Source organism: Mesoplodon densirostris, chromosome 3 (assembly GCF_025265405.1).
Source record: "Mesoplodon densirostris isolate mMesDen1 chromosome 3, mMesDen1 primary haplotype, whole genome shotgun sequence".
Classification (NCBI taxonomy): Eukaryota; Metazoa; Chordata; class Mammalia; order Artiodactyla; family Ziphiidae; genus Mesoplodon; species Mesoplodon densirostris.
Window position 1 is genome coordinate 17,925,589 of NC_082663.1, and position 20,318 is coordinate 17,945,906.

General features: G+C 34.4%; 1 pseudogene; it reads right to left on the reverse strand.

The window, feature by feature from the left end:
- Positions 1-12,830: 12,830 nt before the first annotated feature.
- Positions 12,831-17,235, reverse strand: LOC132485125 (UBX domain-containing protein 2A-like; annotated as a pseudogene).
- Between the last annotated feature and the right edge of the window lie 3,083 nt (positions 17,236-20,318).

A 20,318-nucleotide genomic window follows, 5' to 3' on the forward strand; every position in this document is an offset into this window, starting at 1 on the left:
CCTCACATGATCTTCCCTCTGTGTGTATCTTTCATGTTTCTGTGTGTGTTCTAACATCCTCTTTTTATAAGGACAACAGTCATAATAGATTAGAGCCCACCCAAGTAACCTCATTTTAAGTTAATCACCTCTTGGGGAGAGGGAAATTCAGCCCATAACACTCCCCTCCCACATTTTTTTTTAATCTCACAAACAGATTCCATGGAATAGGACCACTTGTATTCTCATAATAATTATGAAATTGTATAAAAGGTCATTCTCATGTACATTATTATAAACATTATTATAAAATTTAGGGTAAATTTTACTTTAAAATGTTAAAGTTTATGTATATATAAATTGTTCTTTTTTTTTTTTTTTTTCTTTTTGCGGTATGCGGGCCTCTCACTGTCGTGGCCTCTCCCGTTGCGGAGCACAGGCTCCGGACGCGCAGGCCCAGCGGCCATGGCTCACGGGCCCAGCCGCTCCGCGGCATATGGGATCCCCCCAGATCGGGGCACGAACCCGTATCCCCTGCATCGGCAGGCGGACTCTCAACCACTGCGCCACCAGGGAGGCCCTAAAATTTAGGGTAAATTTTACTTTAAAATGTTAAAGTTTATGTATATATAAATTGTTCAACCAAACTTACAAAATATCTAGGCTGAGTTATTTACACACCACATTAAAAACTACCATATGTAAAAGATAGCTAGTGGGAACCTGCTATAAAGCACAGGGAGCTCAGCTCGGTGCTCTGTGATGACCTAGATGGGTGGGATGGGGTGTGTGTGTGTGCAAAGGAGGTCCAAGAGGGAGGAGATATATGTATACATATAGCTGATTCACTTCATTGTATGACAGAAACTAGCACAACATTGTAAAGCAAATAAACTGTAAAAAAAAAAGTGAAGAAGTCCTCTTAACATTGTACAATGGTCATTATCATTACCAATTTATTCATTATGGCCCTAATAATTTCACTTTGAGAAAGAAATCCAATTTCTAAGATTATAAGAGACAGAAATGGATGTTTTTCACTTGGTTCAAACTAGTTAATTTATTTTTTTTAATAGATAGAACAGGTGCTTCTGTGATTTATGAAAGAATGTAGCTCACAATTATTATGATGAAATGTCAAAATTATGTTAATCTACATTGAATGGTGAAAGCACTACAGTCATAGATAGCACAGTCAAGTTAGAACAATGTTCTTAAATTCTAACTAGGCTTTGAATGACATTGTTTTAACTATGCTAATTTAAAAGTTTCTTAAATGTTCCTGTTGCTCATTATCTTTCAGCATATTGTAATTATTTTCTGGTGCTGACAACTACACTTTGGAATAGAAGCCCACTGGCATTTTAATAAACTATTTAAATGTAAAGATTGCTGTACAGTGGTTTATATGAGTCACTTTTATCACAGACAGTGTTCAAGGTATGAAGATTCAGTGACATATCATTTCTAGGTAGAATCAAGATGAGAAGTTTGGTCCAATTACTGCAAGGAATTCCAGTAATAAAATGCTCTTTTTTTCTTAAATTGGCAACTCAGAAGGAAAGGTCAGATCTGGCATATGTTTGAGTATAAAAGTGCGCTTATTAATTTGGCTTATTATACACCAATATAACAAGTCATTTCTGGTACACTTACTGCTTTTTATTCAAGGTAAAATAATTTATTAAATTCAGAAAAAGTCACGCAAGATTACAGAAAGCTGTTATTTTCAAGTCAGTTTGAGTGTGTCTCAAATAATTATTTTAAGATATATTTTAGGAATTCAACCATATATATATTTATGATTGAAATTTGGTTCACATACCATATAATTCATTTATCAAAGTATATAATTCAGTGTTTTTAGTATATCCACAGCCTTGCAATTACTACTATTAATTTTAGAACATTTTTATTACCACAAAAGGAAGCTCCTGACCAATTAGCTGTCACCCTCCACCCCAGTCCCAGTCCTAGGCAAATAACAATCTACTCTCTGTCTCTATAGATTTGTCAATGTGGGCATTACATATAAATGACATCATACAATATGTGATCTTTTGTAACTGACTCTTCTCACAGCATAATATTTTCAATGTTCATTCATATTCTTGCATGTATCAGTATTACATTCCTTTAAATTAACAAATAATGTTGCATTGTATGGAGATACCAAAAGTTATTTATCCATTCATCAGTTGATGGATATTTGGCTTGTTTCCATTTTTTGGCTGTTATGAATAATGCTTCTATAAACTTTGTGTGCATATGTTTTATTTCTCTGGTATATTTCTAAGAGAGGAATTACGAAGTCATGTAGCAATTCTATGTTTAATCTTTTGAGAAACTGCCAGACTTTTCTAAAGTGGCTTTACATTTTACATTTCTACTAGTCAAATATGAGGATTCTAGTTTGTCATATTCTCACCAATGCATGCTGTTATCTGTCACTTTGATTAAAGCTATCCTAGTAAATATGAAATTATATAACATTATGGTATGATTGTCTCATATTCATATATCAGTTAGTAGCAAATGTCCTCAAGTTATCACTAATGACCACTTAAATTGTACTGGATGAGCCATTATGTATGCTGAGCTTACAACTGCAAACACTGATTTAAATAATTGATAGAGATATCAGTAAAGAAAGAAAGAGTAGAAGGACAAGGGAAGAGCAATATAATAATGTTCCATTTATTGGATATATTATATTTTGTTTCTCCATTCATTGATTGGGGGACATTTTGATGGGAAAAAAAGAATAACAGGAAAAGAAGATATACTAGCATGAATAATGAGGTGATTCTAACTTTAAAGGACATCAACTCTTTTTAATGTCCCAGAAAAATAATTTCAATCTAGAATCCTATACTCAGGCAACTGATCAAACAAATTGGATAACAAAATAGACTTTAGGCATAGATATTTCAACAAACAAAATAAAACACACAAAACACAAAAATCTCTCATGTACTCTTTCTTAGGAAGCTAAACTAACTCAAATGAAAGAGTAAAAAGTGAAAGAAGAAGATAGAGCAGCATCTTCAAAGGAAGATGCTCAGCAGATCTGGGAAGGTAAGAAAATGCCCAGGATGCTGGAACAGGCATTTCCTTCCAAGCAACTCACTCTTAGTCTCTTAGAGTGAGGAGAAAAGATTGCAGCATTAAACTTCTTTTCTCCAGAAAATAAACTGAAATCACAGGTAGTACAACAAGTTAGTGTGGAAATTTGCCTGAGAGGTTGAAGAGGATGTAGAGAGAATTCTCTTGGAAATAGAGCAAAGTAAAGATATATTAAAAAAATAAAAAAATAATAAGTTGTGCATGAAAGGTAATTTAACAATAGTACACTGAGCAGCTCAAAAGTGTAAATATATATTCCTAAAATCAAAATAAGCACTACATATTGATTTAACCCAGTGGTGATTTAAAAATAATTGCAGATGTAAGGAGGGGGAAAATGGTATGACGTGGTAAGAGAAATAAATCATCATCTCCTACAATAGGAAATTAATAGATGTTTAAAATGATAATTTATTATTGCAGTATAGGCATATAATTTAAAGTTATGGATGGGTATATGAGAAACACAGGAAAAAGAGTTGTAAGTACTTTTTTATATGGAGATGAATTAGGAGTGGGGATGAATTGATCCTTGGATTCCTCTACCTTGGATATTTTTCTTTGATTATTTTAAAATATTATGTTATTAACATATATTCATATTACTGTTATAAAATTTTGTAAATAATTTGTTGTATAAGTGGCAATTTACTATAATGGTATCCTCATTAATGAAAGCAAAAACAATGGGAAGATAAAACACTGCACTGTATTGCCTAGAGATTCTTTTCTAATTGGAGAATGCATTTCTTAACCTCAAGTCTTTTATTTCCTCTTTCGTGCTTTTCTAAAATATATATATATATTGTTTCTTGAACATTGAAGATAATTGACACTTTGAACTTTTTATTAATTTATTTTTTAATTTACTTATTTGCTTTCAGGCTTATTATTACTTAGTGTATGGCTACCACCAAATCACAAGTATCTTACATTAATTTTCTTTGATATCCAGTGTTACAGTCTTTCTTTCATGCCTCCAGAAGAGAAATTCTATTTGGTTTCATGGAAATATTTCTAACAATGTTATCTAACCAGGAAGAGCTCATGTTCTTCCTTCTCTTTTCCTTTCTGGTTCACGTCTCATCCTTGGTTTCCCCCTTTTTTTTTGAAAGCAATGTAATGGAACATTTATACATGCCATTATAGGGTTGAGAAAAGGGGACAGGAATAGCAGAGATTCTATAAGCTTCCTGATAGCAGGAACTAAGTTCACCATCATTTCCTATATGGTTTCCCATATTGTTAAGGCCAGTTTGGTGCCAGTCTCTGCATGAAGATTTTCTATGTAGAAAAAAACTCTCCTTAGAAAAAAATTCAACATTATAATGTATTCTCTTCTTTATTACATCGTCAGTCTCTTGTCACCATAAGATAGTATTTTTTTTTTTTCGGTACGCGGGCCTCTCACTGTTGTGGCCTCTCCCGTTGTGGAGCACAGGCTCCAGAGGCGCAGGCTCAGTGGCCATGGCTCACGGGCCCAGGTGCTCCATGGCATGTGGGATCTTCCCAGACCGGGGCACGAACCCGTGTACCCCTGCATCGGCAGGTGGACTCTCAACCACTGTGCCACCAGGGAAGCCCATAAGATAGTATTTTGTACATTAAAATTCTCCAAATCCCCTAGCCAAGTGTTACATCTATGAAAGGTAATAAATATGAATATGAAATTTCAATAAACTATTGAAGTGTTAATCAAGAATGGTTTTGTGACTCCTATTCGAAGGTAGTTTTCCAAATCTTGATTAATTATATGATTAGCTTCGAATAATAATATTGTTTGTTTTCTTAATCATAAAATAACATGTAATCATAAAAGAACAAGTTATTCAAAATATATTAGTATTGTGTTTTGTTTTACAACTCAGTGAATTATATGATTGCCTTTTTTTTGGATATATTCTTAGTTCATTATCTGCACACATATTCACAAACAGAAGTTGAAGAAACTCACAGAATATTAGGTACAAGAGATAAATTTTAGAAGTTTAATTTCAGGATATATATTTATTTTATTTAAATTATGAGCTCCTTTTCTTGACTTAATTTCTTCATGTCTTCATTGACTAGATAATAGAATTTTCAATACTTGACTTCTTAGTGATATTCACTATAAAAATACTAAGGAAAGTGAGTTTTCTGTATCCCAGTTCATGGAAGCAGCATTCTCAAAGGAGGTTTAGATATTGTTAATGAGAAATAGTATTACTGGTGAAAATATGGGTACTAGAATGCATTGATTATCATTCCACAGTACTGGCACGTGGTAGGCTGGCCCAATCTCTAGGCCACGGAGGTTATTTACAAAGCCAAAAATAATTTAGTTTTTAATAGAGTGAGTTCACATCAGTAATTCTCTTTTAAATTTAATTATATAAAATGTTTTACTTTAATTTTATTTAACATAAATTGCTCAATTTTCTTCTATAATATGCTTACTAAAACTTTTATAACCTCAGTCTCTTGTAATTGTATACTCTTCTTTTTTTTAACCCTTATACAACTCACTGATTACCTTTCTGTGGTCATTTTATTGACCTTAAAGCTTTTCAACAAAACTCTTGCCTCTAATTATTATTTAAAACAATTTGTCTTCATAATTATAAATTTCATATTTCAAGTAATCAAATTAAAGATTTATATAATGGAAAATGAGGTTAAATTTAAATATTGTCTTTATTCTTCCAGATAAATTGATTTTGAACTTTTCTTTCCCTTTTTGTGCATCTTTCTCATTCTACCATCATAAGTAATTTCCATTAATTCTGCCTAGAACAAAGCATATTTCATAATTACTCAATTCAGTCAAGGAACCAGATATTACCATACAAATAAATATTGCTTATGAGTTGATTTAAAAAAAATAATTGCAGAGATTGCATCTTTCCAGCTATCACTAATCAGATTCTCTAGTTTTTGAAGGTCAAAAGGAAGAAAATAATAGAAGTTAGCCAATCAACCAACTCAGTAATGGTAAGCACAAAGGTCAAATATAATTATACAGAGATAGAAAGGAATATCAAGTGAAATTTTAATGTTTTATTCTTTATACTTAGATTTTCAAAAAGTATATATTCACCTATAAGCTTAACATAACTTTCAAGAAAAAAAATGTAATGTCCAATTGATTAACGATTATTTCAGTAGTTGCTTTTGTGTTTCCACCGTGTGCTGGAGAAAAAGCTAAGCAATAGGTATAAAGTAGTGAAAATATGCTTAGAGATAGCCAAGAGGAATGGTGGTATCAATCTAAGCTTAAAAACAAAGAAAATATAGCTTTTGGTAAATACATGAATGACAGAGATAAACTACAGTTTCTGGTCAAAGATGTTTTTTAATAACTTTGCATATCAGTACATCAAAGAACACTCACTACCTTTAAATGAGCTGAACATATGTTTGTAAGTGTATTTCATTAAAAAATATATGTGAAAAGACAAAAAACTAACAAGCCAGAATGTGAAGAATACTTGTCCAATGTTGTCTAGAAGCAGTGGACTTCATCTAGAGAGATGCAAGGCACTGCCTTTTGCCCTGAGCAGATGTTCTCAAATGTGGCCCACAGATCATGCTGGTCCAATAACTGTCACTGCTCTGCCTAGATAGCATGAGATTGCAAGTGAGCATTTCTATATGTTAATATCTAATTGAGAGAGTTTTCTGATGATCCTAAAAATAAAAACCTGTGTTTGTATTTAATATTTTTAATTTCATTTCTTCAATACTTCACTTTAATTGGATTATATAAAAGTATTAATATATAAGAACTGTGTTCAAAAAATTGGATGTAATATACTCTAGATCAGTGGCCCACAAATTTCAGCCTACTGGCCAAATATGCCATGCCTATGGACTGTGTTTTTACGAGTTTTCATGGAACACAGCCAAAATCACTTGTGTACGTATACATAGTATTAGTAATAGTAAATCCCTATGAGAGAAAATATTTTGCCGTTTTCAAGTATTCAAATATATTAATCCATTTAGAAGAATTCTGGTTCAGTAGGAATTATTAGTATACATTATTCTTTTATAATACAGTGAAAATATATTAAATATATAATAGACCACTAACAGAGTAAACCAATTTCTCAATTTAAGATAGTAGATTCATTAGATTCTTAGACATTTGAATAGAGTTTCCAGGGAGGATTAATACGATTTTACATATTAATGTTATTGTTCTTGAAAGATATGTAACATTATCATAACTCTTCCCAAAATACACTCACCTTTTGAAAACAGATTTTAATAATGATTAATTCAGAAACCATTTATATTTTTAATTGACAGCTCATACATCGCATTGGTGCCACATATATAACAGATGCTCAACAGTTTGTTGAATAAACAAATGATAAGCAAGTCTATGAAATGAAATGGAACACAGATATGTAAACTTTCCTGAAAAAGGTAGAATTTGGCAATAGATTGATAAAATTATTGTACATTTTTTAACTTTATTGCCAATTATGGTACAAGGTTTCTTAATAAAATAGATACTATATTTAAATATAAGATTTTAAAGCATTTTTTCCTTACTCAGCATCATTGGATAGTTAAACACTTTCTATTATTTATGCAGGTGATTTGGGGGTTTCAATGTAATGTTTACATGTATATCACAATTAACATTGAATCACAAGTAGTTTTTTAGTGACTTTTAAAAAATGGTCTTACAAAACGTCCTAGAATCCTCTAGTTCAGGGGTCCCCAACCTCCAGGCCACGGACCAGTACCAGTCGGTGACCTGTTAGGAACCAGGCCACACAGCAGGAGGTGAGTGGTAGACAAGTAAGTGAAGCTTCATCTGCTGCTTCCCCTCACTCGCATCACTGCCTGACCATCCTTGCCCCCCTCTCCCCGATCTGTGGAAAATCTGTCTTCCAGGAAACCAGTCCCTGGTGCCAAAAACTTTGGGGACCACTGCTCTAGTTAATAGATTTTTAAATATATTTTTCTCTGTTTCTTTCTCTGTTTCCCTTCCTGTCCTTACCTGAACCAGGGATTGTCTTGCATTTAGTAAACCTGTGCTTTTCTACTCTTGAGACCAGTGCCAAATTCATAGATAAGTCTTTTTCTACAATAGGCAGGCAAAGGATTCAGTTTCTGCTGAGCTTGTCTGATACTCAGAGCAACACATTTCAATTATGTTATTCTAGAATTAGGAATTTTATATTGCTGAATGGAATAAAAATCCAAATAATATACTGCTTAGTTGTAATATTATAGAATAGAAAAAGAGATATAAAACCAAATGAAAATGTAAAACATTATTTCTCAGCCTCTTAATGTTTTGCAAGACCTAAATGTTTAATGTTTATATTTATGCACTGTTTCCTATTTTTTTTTAATTTATTTATTTATTTTTGGCTGTGTTGGGTCTTCGTTTCTGTGTGAGGGCTTTCTCTAGTTGCGGCAAGCGGGGGCCACTCTTCATCACGTCTAATTTTTTTAAGAATATATTTTTTTCTGTTCTTTAGTTGCTAGGTATGTGAGATGTTAGCAGCATGAATAGCCATATAATTTAAATATATTTTTCATTAATATTCTGAAAGCCAATATCATGTAGGGAAAGAAAAGCTACTTGTAATCAAGAAAATAAATTACCAGTGTTTCACTTATTTAATGACATGATAATATGCATACCAACCACCAAAATAATAAGCATTTGCTGTTATGATATTTGAATTCAGTTGAGGGCACCTAGGTGATTCACATGATCTTGAACCACTCATGGATATTTTGGGGGGCTGGCTGATTCTCAGCCAATCTAGGCTGGTCTTGACAGCAATGGCTTAGGAGGATCAGATCTGTTCTACAAGCTCCTCATCCTCCAACAGGATAGCACATACAAGTTTTGATGGGAATACAAAGAACTACAGCAAGTGCAAACACACAGATCCTCTTGAGGCCTAGGTGTAGAACTAGTACCATGTAACTTCCACCTTCCTCTACTGGCCAAAGCAATGCACATAAACAAGTGTAGAATCAGAGTGTAAGAACACTACAAGATTACATGGCAAAGGTCATGAATACAGAGAAGTGAAGATTTGGGACCAGTGATGCAGTCGACCACAGCAGTAAGTGTTCAATTACATTTAAAAGAAATAGATCTATGATGTAGTTTGCAAATAGTGTCAAATTAAGAAATACAAATGAATATTCAAACATTGAATTTCTGTGTTCTATTCACTTATGCCTTTTCATATTGCTGAATTAAAAAAATCAAAGTATAATTTATATAAGGTGAAATGTTCAACTATTAAGTACTATTCAGTCAGTTTTCATGTGTATCAAGATACAGAATACTGATACTTTCACTACCCCAGAAATTTCCCTCACAGTCTTTCCTAATCAATTCACTTCAACTTTATTAATTTTATACTAGATGTATTAGTCACTTCATTAAGATAGAAAAAGAAATAAAAGACATAGCTATTAGGAAGAATAAACAAAGCTCTGAATTCTGAGAAGATTCATGTATTCATGGAAAACTGAAGAATTTAAAAGAAAAGTAATAAAATATAAAAAGTGGATACAGCAATGTTTCATTATACACAGTTACTATTAAAAAATAAATTGTATTTATGTATATAAATGAAATACTAAAACTGAAATTTAAAACAGCATCAAAAATTATCAAATACCAAAGTACAAATTTAACAGTGCAAGATTTTATAGACTCTAATCTATAAATCTTTGATGATATAAATTGAAAAAGATTTAAAAAACTGTAGAAATATACCAGACTTATAAATTGAGAGATCGAACAGTAAGAGGTCAGTTCTCCTTAAACTGATCTGTGGATTTATTTTAATTTCCCAACTTAACATTAAAATATTAGCTGTGAGCTTTTCATTGGTGTCCTTTATCAGGGTGAGGAAACCTCCTTTCATTCATAATTTGCTGAGATATTTAATGAAAAATGTGTAGTTTACCTTGTCAATACTTTCCTTGCCTCTATTGAAGTAAATAATATTCACTCAATCTGTTAATGGTATGAAACACAGTAATTTTTGAATGATAATCTATTCTTTCATCCTTGTTATACACCTCATATGATAATACTGTGTTTTCCTCTTCCTAGAATGATGGATTCGATTCACTGATACTTTAATGACTTTTGCATCTGTTTTCATAAAACATACTATTCTGCAATTTTTTTGTCAATACCATTGTCTGGTTTTGCTCTCAGGGTTGTAGTGGCCTCACCAAATGAGTTGGGAAACCTTTACTCTTTCTCTACTTTATGAAAAACCTTACAAAAATTGCTACTCTTTCTTCTTTAAATGCCCGATTTAATTCATCAGTGGAGCAATCTATACTTGATGCTATATTGTGGGAAGATATTTATGAACTAAATATTCACATAGACATATGAATATTTAGGTTATCCACTCTTCTTGAAAAGTTATGTGTGTCTTTTAGAGTACATTTTTTTTTCCATTTGGATTTCAAATTTATTGGCATAGAATTCTTCAACATACCACTTGTTATTTTAACATCTATGAGATATGTAATAGGTGGTTTCACTTTAATTCTTGACATTGGTAATCTGTTTCATTTTTTCTGTTTCCTTTTTTCATTATTTTACTAGGGATTCATGAATTTTATAGATATTTCTGGAGAAACAACTTCTCATTTTAGTGGTTCTCTCATTTATTGATTTTCTCTTTTTTGTTTGTTTTCTATTTCATTGATTTTTACTGGTATTTATTTTTCTCCCTCTTCTTTAGTATTTGTTCTTTCTCTAACTTCTTTTTGTACTGGGAGCTTTGTTATAGGATGCATTCACATTTAGGATTATATCTTCTTAATTAACTGACCCTTTTAAGCTTATGGCCCTACCTTATATCCTTGAATTAATTTTTTCCTCATTTAAGAATATCAACAATGGCTTTCTTATGATTAATGAATGCATGGTAGATATATATCCCTTTCTCATGCATAATGGATGAATAATAAATATAGGTCCGTTCTCTCATTTTCAACCTGTTCATGTTTTTTGTTTGTTTGTTTGTTTGTTTGTTTTTTGTGGTATGTGGGCCTCTCACTGTTGTGGCCTCTCCCGTTGTGGAGCACAGGCTTCAGAAGCACAAGCTCAGCGGCCATGGCTCACGGGCCCAGCCATTCTGTGGCATGTGGGATCTTCCCAGACTGGGGCACGAACCCACGTTCCCCGCATCAGCAGGCAGACTCTCAAAAACTGCGCCACCAGGGAAGCGCTGTTTGTGTTTTTATACTTACAGTAAGTTTCTTATAAGTGGCATATGGTTGAATCTCACTATTTTTATCCATTCTTATAATGCCTCCCTGTTAATTGAAGTGCTTATTCTATTTATATGTAATGTACATTATTCATATGTGTGCATTCAAGTCTAATATACTGCTATATGATTTTGATTGTCTCATCCTTGTTCCTCTATCATTCTCTCCTTAAATTGTGGGTGAATCAAATATTTTAAAAAAATTATTTTATCTTCTGTTACATCTTTGTTGTTATTGTCATGTATGCATGTGTGTGTATATGTTTGTGTTTTGCATTAAAAATGCAATATTGATCTTTAACTTTGAACATTCTGTTTAAACTATTTTAATGCTTCATAAAAGTTTATTTATCATAATATGTTTCAAAATAACCTTTCAATTTTTGTTGTTGTTTATTATACCTCTATATATGCTGTAAAACCTCTACTATAATCTGAATTGTGTCCCCCCAAAACTCATGTTTAAGCACTAATCCCCAATATGATTGTATTTTGATATAAAGCCTTTAAAGTAGTAATTAGGGTTCAATGATGTCATAAGGGTGGGAGTTTAATCTATGATGATCAGTGTTCTTATAATAAAAGGAGGAGATACCAGGGATGTACACACACAGGGTAAAGGCCATATGAAGGCACAGCAAAGAGATGGCCATGTACAAGCCAAGGAGAAAGGACATGGGAGGAACCATCTCCCCTGCTTGCACCTTCATCTTGAACTGCCCGTCTCCAGAATTGTGAGAATATAAATTGCTATTTTTAAAGTCATCCAGTGCAGGGCAGTTTATATAATAAACTAATATACTTATGTTCTTTTATTATTTTTGACATTTTAATAAGCTACAAAATTTTATTCTTAAATATATATACATCCTAGATACAGTTGCCAAATTAGTATTTGAGTATATCTTGACGTTACAGAATGAAAACTGAACACACTGTGAAGTTTAGTCATAGTTAAGGTGAACACAGAGTCTTGTAGTCTTTTGATTATATCTCAGTTATAGAATAATGACATTCATGCTTTTAACCCACAATGCACATTTTTTTTTTTAATTCATGGCTCTTTTTAAATCTGAGACAGCTAACATTTTAAAAAATTGCTGCTGTTTGGGAAAGTAATGGATACGTCTTTAAATGAATCATAATACAAACATATTTGCTTATTTATATGATATTAAAATTCTTCATTATATAGCTACTAAAATGTACCTAATGTTGATTAATTGATATTTGAAAATGTGGAAAAATGCATTGAATTTCAGGAACATAGCTCCAGTCATAGTTTACTTTGCTAACTTGTACTTATTTTTAGAACTCTCATCAGAGGACAGTAAAATAGGACCTGGATCAAAGGTCCAGTGAATATGACTTTTCCTTAATGCATTTTGGTCTGCATGTTTACTTACAATCATTATTACTCTCGAGATTTTCCACTTAGTCCATTAAAAATTAATGCTATGAAAGTTCTCTAAAATGTTGAGCTCCTTTTTGGAGTCTCTCAATGATTGCAACATTGTACACATCTGCTTCTTCCAGTGTGACTGTTTCATCTAGCAATTTGAGAAAAGGAAGTGGCACTGCCAGGGAAAGGGAGGACTTCTTTGAGACCCTTGGTATTTTCCGATGAAGTCTTTTTGATGTGGCTTACCCAAAATCTGTGACATGCAGCTCAAGCAGTGTTTAGAGGGAAATGAATAGCTATTAATGCTTACAGGAAATATAAAATTTCTGGAAGATCTTTTTCCATTTGGCTAACCAGATCTGTATTTTAGTGAAATGTTCCAGATTATTAGACAACAGGCAGAGTGTTTTCATTCTCATCCTCAGTACTCTTTGCTTTAGAAAAAAATTTTGGTGTAGCACTTCCCAGTTTGTGATCCTGCCCTGAGAAGGGCTGGAATACAGTTTTCATTGACATACATAGTTCATTTTTTTTTTTATCTTCAACTAACATCCACCATTTCTTTGTCAAAAATCTTTTGTAATTCTGAAGGTAATTCACCTTTTTGATGGAGTTCAGAACCTACTTACTGACTTGCACCATTGGAATAACTTCTGAAATCATTAGCAACTTAGAATCCATTTTACCATAGTTTTTTTTTTTTTTTTTTTTTTTTTTTTTTTTTTTTGTGGTACGTGGACCTCTCACTGCGGTGGCCTCTCCCGTGGTGGAGCACAGGCTCCGGATGCACAGGCTCAGCGGCCATGGCTCACGGGCTCAGCCTCTACGTGGCATACGGGATCCTCCCAGACCGGGGCCCGAACCCACATCCCATGCATCGGCAGGCGGACTCTCAACCACTGTGCCACCAGGGAAGCCCAATTTTACCATAATTTTTTTATGCTGACATTAACCTGTTCTTCTCCATGGGTTACAAACAGTTAACATCAATCTTTTGAGCTTCCTCCAATGGCTGTTAGCAGAATATTCACAGGTCATTTGTCAGCTGTCACTAAGAGAGTGGTTGTCAGATGCTGTTTCACAAATCCATTCTTCTGTTAAACCCATTTACTCTTTTTTTTTTAACATCTTTATTGGAGTATAATTGCTTTACAATGTTGTGTTAGTTTCTGCTGTATAACAAAGTGAACCAGGTATATGTATACATGTATATCCCCATATCCCCTCCCTCTTGTGCCTCCCTCCCACCCTCAATATCCCACCCCTCTAAGAGGGGTGGGAAAGGGAGGGTCACAAAGCACAGAGCTGATCGCCCTGTGTTATGCAGCTGCTTCCCACTAGCTATCTATTTTATATTTGGTAGTATATATATGTCAGTGCTATTCTTTCACTTTGTCCCAGCTTACCCTTCCCCCTCCCCGTGTCCTCAAGTCTATTACCTACGTCTGCATCTTTATTCCTGTCATGCCCCTAGGTGCATCAGAACCATTTTTTAAATTTTTTTTTTGAGATTCCATATATATGTGTTAGCATATGGTATTTGTTTTCTCTTTCTGACTTACTTCACTCTTTATGACAGTCTCTAGGTCCATCCACCTCACTACAAATAACTCAATTTCATTTCTTTTTATGGCTGAGTAATATTGCATTGTATATATGTGCCACATCTTCTTTATCCATTCATCTATCGATAGACATTTAGGTTGCTTCCATGTCCTGGCTATTGTAAATAGTGCTTCAGTGAACATTGTGGTACATGTCTCTTTTTGAATTATGGTTTTCTCAGGGTATATGTCCAGTAGTGGGATTGCTGGGTCATATGGTATTTCTATTTTTAGTTTTTAAGGAACATCCATACTGATCTCCATAGTGGCTGAATTAATTTACATTCCCACCAACTGTGCAAGAGGGTTCCCTTTTCTCCACACCCTCTCCAGCATTTATTGTTTGTAGATTTTTTGATGATGGCCATTCTGACCAGTGTGAGGTGATACCTCATTGTGGTTTTGATTTGCATTTCTCTAATGATTAGTGATGTTGAGCATTCTTTCATGTGTTTATTGGCAATCTGTATATCTCCTTTAGAGAAATATTTATTTAGGTCTTCTGCCCATTTTTGGATTTTTTTTTTGATATTGAGCTGCATGAGTTGCTTATGTATTTTGGAGATTAATACTTTGTCAGTTGCTTCATTTGCAAATATTTTCTCCCATTCTTAGGGTTGTCTTGTATATGATTTCATTTACTGTGCAAAAGCTTTTAAGTTTCATTAGATCCCATTTGTTTATTTTGTTTCTTTTTCCATTTCTCAAGGAGGTGGGTCAAAAAGGATCTTGCTGTGATTTATGTCATAGAGTGTTCTGCCTATGTTTTCCTCTAAGAGTTTTATAGTGTCTGGCCTTACATTTAGGTCTTTAATCCATTTTGAGTTTATTTTTGTGCATGGTGTTAGGAAGTGTTCCAATTTCATTCTTTTACATGTAGCTGTGCAGTTATTCCAGCACCACTTATTGAAGAGGCTGTCTTTTCTCCATTATATATTCCTGCCTTCTTTATCGAAGAGAAAATGACCATACGTGCATGGGTTTATCTCTGGGGTTTCTATACTGTTGCATTGATCTATATTTCTGTTTTTGTGCCCGTACCATATTGGCTTGATTACTGTAGGTTTGTCATATGGTCTGAAGTCAGGGAACCTGATTCCTCCAGCTCCATTTTTCCTTCTCAAGATTGCTTTGGCTATTCGAGGTCTATTTTGTTTCCATACAAATTGTGAAATTTTTTTGCTCTAGTTCTGTGAAAATTGCCATTGGTAGTTTGATAGGGATTGCATTGAATCTGTAGATTGCTTTGGGTAGTATAGTCATTTTCACAATATTGATTCTTCCAGTCCAATCCAATCTGACCTCAAGAAACAAGAAAAATCTCAAGTAAACAACCTAACCTTACACCTAAACCATTAGAGAAAGAAGACCAAAGGAAAAAAAAAAAAACAAAGTTAGCAGAAGGGAAGAAATGATAAAGATCAGATCAGAAATAAATGAAAAAGAAATGAAGGAAATTATAGCAAAGATCAGTAAGACTAAAAGCTACTTCTTTAAGAAGATAAACAAAATTGATAAACCATTAACCAGACTCATCAAGAAAAAAAGGGAGAAGCCTCAAATCAACAGAATTGGAAATAAAAAAGGAGAAGTAACAACTGACACTTTAGAAATACAAAGGATCATGGGAGACTACTACAAGCAACTATATGCCAATAAAATGGAAAACATGGGAGAAATGGATGAATTCTTAGAAAAGTACAGGCTTCCAAGACTGAACCAGGAAGAAATAGAAAATATGAACAGACCAATCACAAGCACTGAAATTGAAGGTGTGACTAAAAATCTTCCAACAAGCAATAGCCCAGGACCAGATGGCTTCACAGGTGAATTCTATCAAACACTTAGAGAAGAGCTAACTATCCTTCCCAAACTCTCCCAAAGTATAGCTCAGGGAGGAACACTCCCAAACTCATTCTACAAGGCCACCATCACCCTGATACCAAAACCGAAGATGTCACAAAAAAAGAAAACTACAGGCCAATATCACTGATGAACATAGATGCAAAAATCCTCAACAAAATACTAACAAATAGAATCCAATAGCACATTAAAAGGATCATACACCGTGATCAAGTGGGGTTTATCCAAGGAATGCAAGGATTCTTCAATATACGCAAATCAATCAGTTTGATACACCATATTAACAAATTGAAGGACAGAAACCATATGATAATCTCAATAGATGCAGAATAATCTTTCAACAAAATTCAACACCTATTTATGATTAAAAACTCTCCAGAAAGTGGGTATAGAGTGAATCTATCTCAACATAATAAAGGCCATATGTGACAAACCCACAACCAACATCATTCTCAATGGTGAATAACTGAAACCATTTCCTCTCAGATCAGAAACAAGACAAGTTGCCCACTCTCACTGTTGTTATTCAACATAGTTTTGGAAGTTTTAGCCATGACAATCAGAGAAAAACTGGAAATAAAAGCAATCCAAATTGGAAAAGAAGTGAAACTGTCACTGTTTGTAGATGGCATGATACTGTACATAGAGAATCCTAAAGATGCTACCAGAAAACTACTAGAGCTAATCAATGACTCTGGTAAAGTAGCAAGATACAAAATTAATGTGCAGTAATCTCTTGCATTCCTACACTAATGATGAAAAATCTGAAAGAGAAATTTAGGAAACACTGCCATTACCTATTGCAACAAAAAGAATAAAATACCTAGGAATAAACCTACCTAAGGAGACAAAAGACCTGTATGCAGAAAACTATAAGACACTGATGAAAGAAATTAAAGACAATACAAACAGATGGAGAGATATACCATGTTGCTGGATTGGAAGAAACACACTTATTGTTGATACTTTCAAGAGTATTTACTTCTTTCATTCCCTTTGCTTTACTTTGGGTTTCATGACGTCTTCCTCAGTTTCTTCAGGGGTCCTGGGGCCCTGCCCCAGCGTTCAGCCTGCACAACCTTGCCCCACAGCCAGTTCACTGGAGCCCTTCTACGGGAACACAACTCCCCGAACCTCTGATTTTTTTAATTTAGAAAATTTAGTGATATACTTGTATAAACATAGGAATTTTTGAGTTCTGTGTATTTAGAAAGTTATTTATTCTCTGTTGTTCTTTATATCTTTTTGTTTCAATCTGTAAAACTATCTTTTAGCATTTCTTGGTAGTACAATTTTGCCAGAGATGAATTCTTTAAGATTTGTTTCTGTCCTTTTATCTCTACTATATTTTCACAGGAAATAGAATTCTAGACTTTCTTTTTAGCTCTTTAAAGAATTAATGTCATTGATTTCTGAATTCCATTGTTCCTATGAGAATTCAGCTATCATTTTACTATCAATTCATTCTATATCTTCATTTTCTCTGACTTCTTTCATAAATTTCCTTTGTCTTTCGTTTTCAGTAGTTTTTTTTTTTTTTTCTTTTTTTTTTTTTTGCAGTACGCAGGCCTATCACTGTTGTGGCCTCTCCCGTTGTGGAGCACAGGCTCTGGATGCGCAGGCTCAGGGGCCATGACTCACAGGCCCAGCCTCTCTGCGGCATGTGGGATCTTCCCGAACTGGGGCCCGAACCCGTGTCCCCTGCATCGGCAGGTGGACTCTCAACCACTATGCCACCAGGGAAGCCCCGTTTTCAGTAGTTTTATTATGAGGTACTTGGCTGTGTTTTTATTTGCATTTATCACACTTCAGGTTTCTCTGAACTTGGATCTGTGGGAGGTTTTGTTTGTTTGTTTTTAAACATTTAAAAAATTCTCAACCTTAATCTCTTAAAATATTTCTTGTGACCATTTCTCTCTTTCCTTCTTCTCCTCCTGGGTTTCCAGTACTTGTATATTTGAATGTTTTCATATTGTCCTATGGTTTTCAATTATCTATTCCATTTTGACTCTGTCTTATTTTTGTGCTCTAGGTAAGATAATTTCTATTGTCACATCTTCAAGTTCAAAATTATTTCCTTTGTTTTGTCTATTCTGAATATACCATGTCAATCTAGCTTGTAGTTGAGTGGGGTTAGGGACTCTTGCTTATTTAGTTATATTCAGTACCCCATGAATTTGAAAATCCTCTAGTGACAGACAGCTGCTGCTTTTTGCTTAGCGTGAGGCCTGGAATGATTGAGGCTATCTCTGTGGGTGTTACTGTTCCACCTTCTGCTTTCAGCAGGCCCAGGAAGACTTTACTAAAGATGGGTTTCTCCTTTTGCTTTGCTCCTCTCTCAGCAGTAGGGCATTGCTTGCTACCCAATGTAAGACTTATCCAGTGGGGAAAATATTTTTCAATTTCCCTGCTACCAGTGCAACCTGAAACAGGCCCTGTTTCCTTGAGCCTCATGTCTTAGGCTTTCTCAGCATCCCTACTCTTCCACAGCAAACCACCACTTCCTCCTATCCAGTGCAAAGTCCTGAACCTAAAGAGATTTCCTGGTACTCTCTCAACTGTAGCAAGTGTTTGCCTCATACTGATGCACTGTCAGAGATGCGTGTGTGTCCTGCTCAGCCTTTAGGGGCTGATGGCTTAATGCCATGAATTTAAAGAGGCTGTGGTAGGTACGTGTTCTGTACCTCCCATAGCATCAGAGAGCTTTGCCTTTTAGATCAAAGTCTTTTAGGGCAGAGTCTTTCTGGCCCCCTCCCAGTGGTAGTCAGTCTTGACCTTGTATTGATGTATGGGGTTGGGGAATATTGGTCATATTTCTGTCTTTCCCCCAGTGACAGATATTTTCTGCTTCAGGCAGTGAAAGATCTGGGGCAGATGGTGTTCAATTTCCTTCCTTTCCCCAGTAGCAGAGAGCTGCATCTTTCATCACATCAAGATCCAGGTTGAGTGTGGATGGTTTTCCTGCACACTTCTCAGGGCGGCCAATCCTTACCTTGCAGTCATGCAGGTTTGGTGAACAGGCAGGTTGCTTTAGGCTCTCCTTCTTCAGCCCCAAACATCAGCAAGCCATGCATCCTGTGAAGTTGGTATGTCTACCTTCCCTGTTCTCAGTCCCTCTCATGAGCAATTGACCTATGAAAAGGGTTGACGAGGGAAGGCAGTCTCCTCTTATGTCTGGTCTTTCAGGGATTCCAAGTTAGCATGCTAGCCCTTACTTGGCATTTAATAAGTCATCAAATTTAAGCTGTTTTGATCCAACTTAATTTTATTGTAGCTAAGTCTATTTCCCATTGTTATGTCTTAGATGAAACACTTTATATGTCTTATCCTTTCTCAGAAATGCATGTCACCCATTGGAATTTTATTTTTATTAGATAACCTTTTGATCTTACCATTTTGTTGAAGGGCAGGCCTGTTCTCATTTTTAAGGTGATAATAAAGTTGGTTTTTTTTTTGGTTTTTGGTTTGTTTGTTTTTTGCTGCTTTCCATGTTTTATGCAAAAACCAAATCTCACTCTTCAATTTTAAAACATAATTTTGGAAAGAAATGAAGTGTTAGCATATAACGTTTGCCTGGTTTGCACTTTTACTAGTGGGCACGTTAGCCACATTTTTTTTCTCATTCTAACTCTCATAGTCCTTTAAAAGTATAAAAGTTTGACTCAGTTTTATGGTAAAAAATAATTTGATAAATTAGAAGCCCACTTTATTTAGTATGTGACTATTATTGATTAAGTCCATCAGGTTATATATTTCTAAAGAGCTACAATATAAAGAGAAAGAAGAACAAATTTTGAATTTTTTATTGTCTGTTGAAGCATTTCCTATAGGCATGTACAGACAGGCACACTGATGTACAAACAGATCCATCTAGAGTCTTCATTTCTACATCTTTACTGTCATCACCTATTTACAGAGAGACTCTTGGGACTTCACATATTTTTCTCCTAGAATTTTCTGGTTAACCTCAGATATTACATGGGCTCGAGGACAGTCTGTTGGTACAATGATATTTGTTCTGCGATAACATGGGGTTATTACAAGTCTTTATGAGAGGACTTTAGCTTAGTTTTT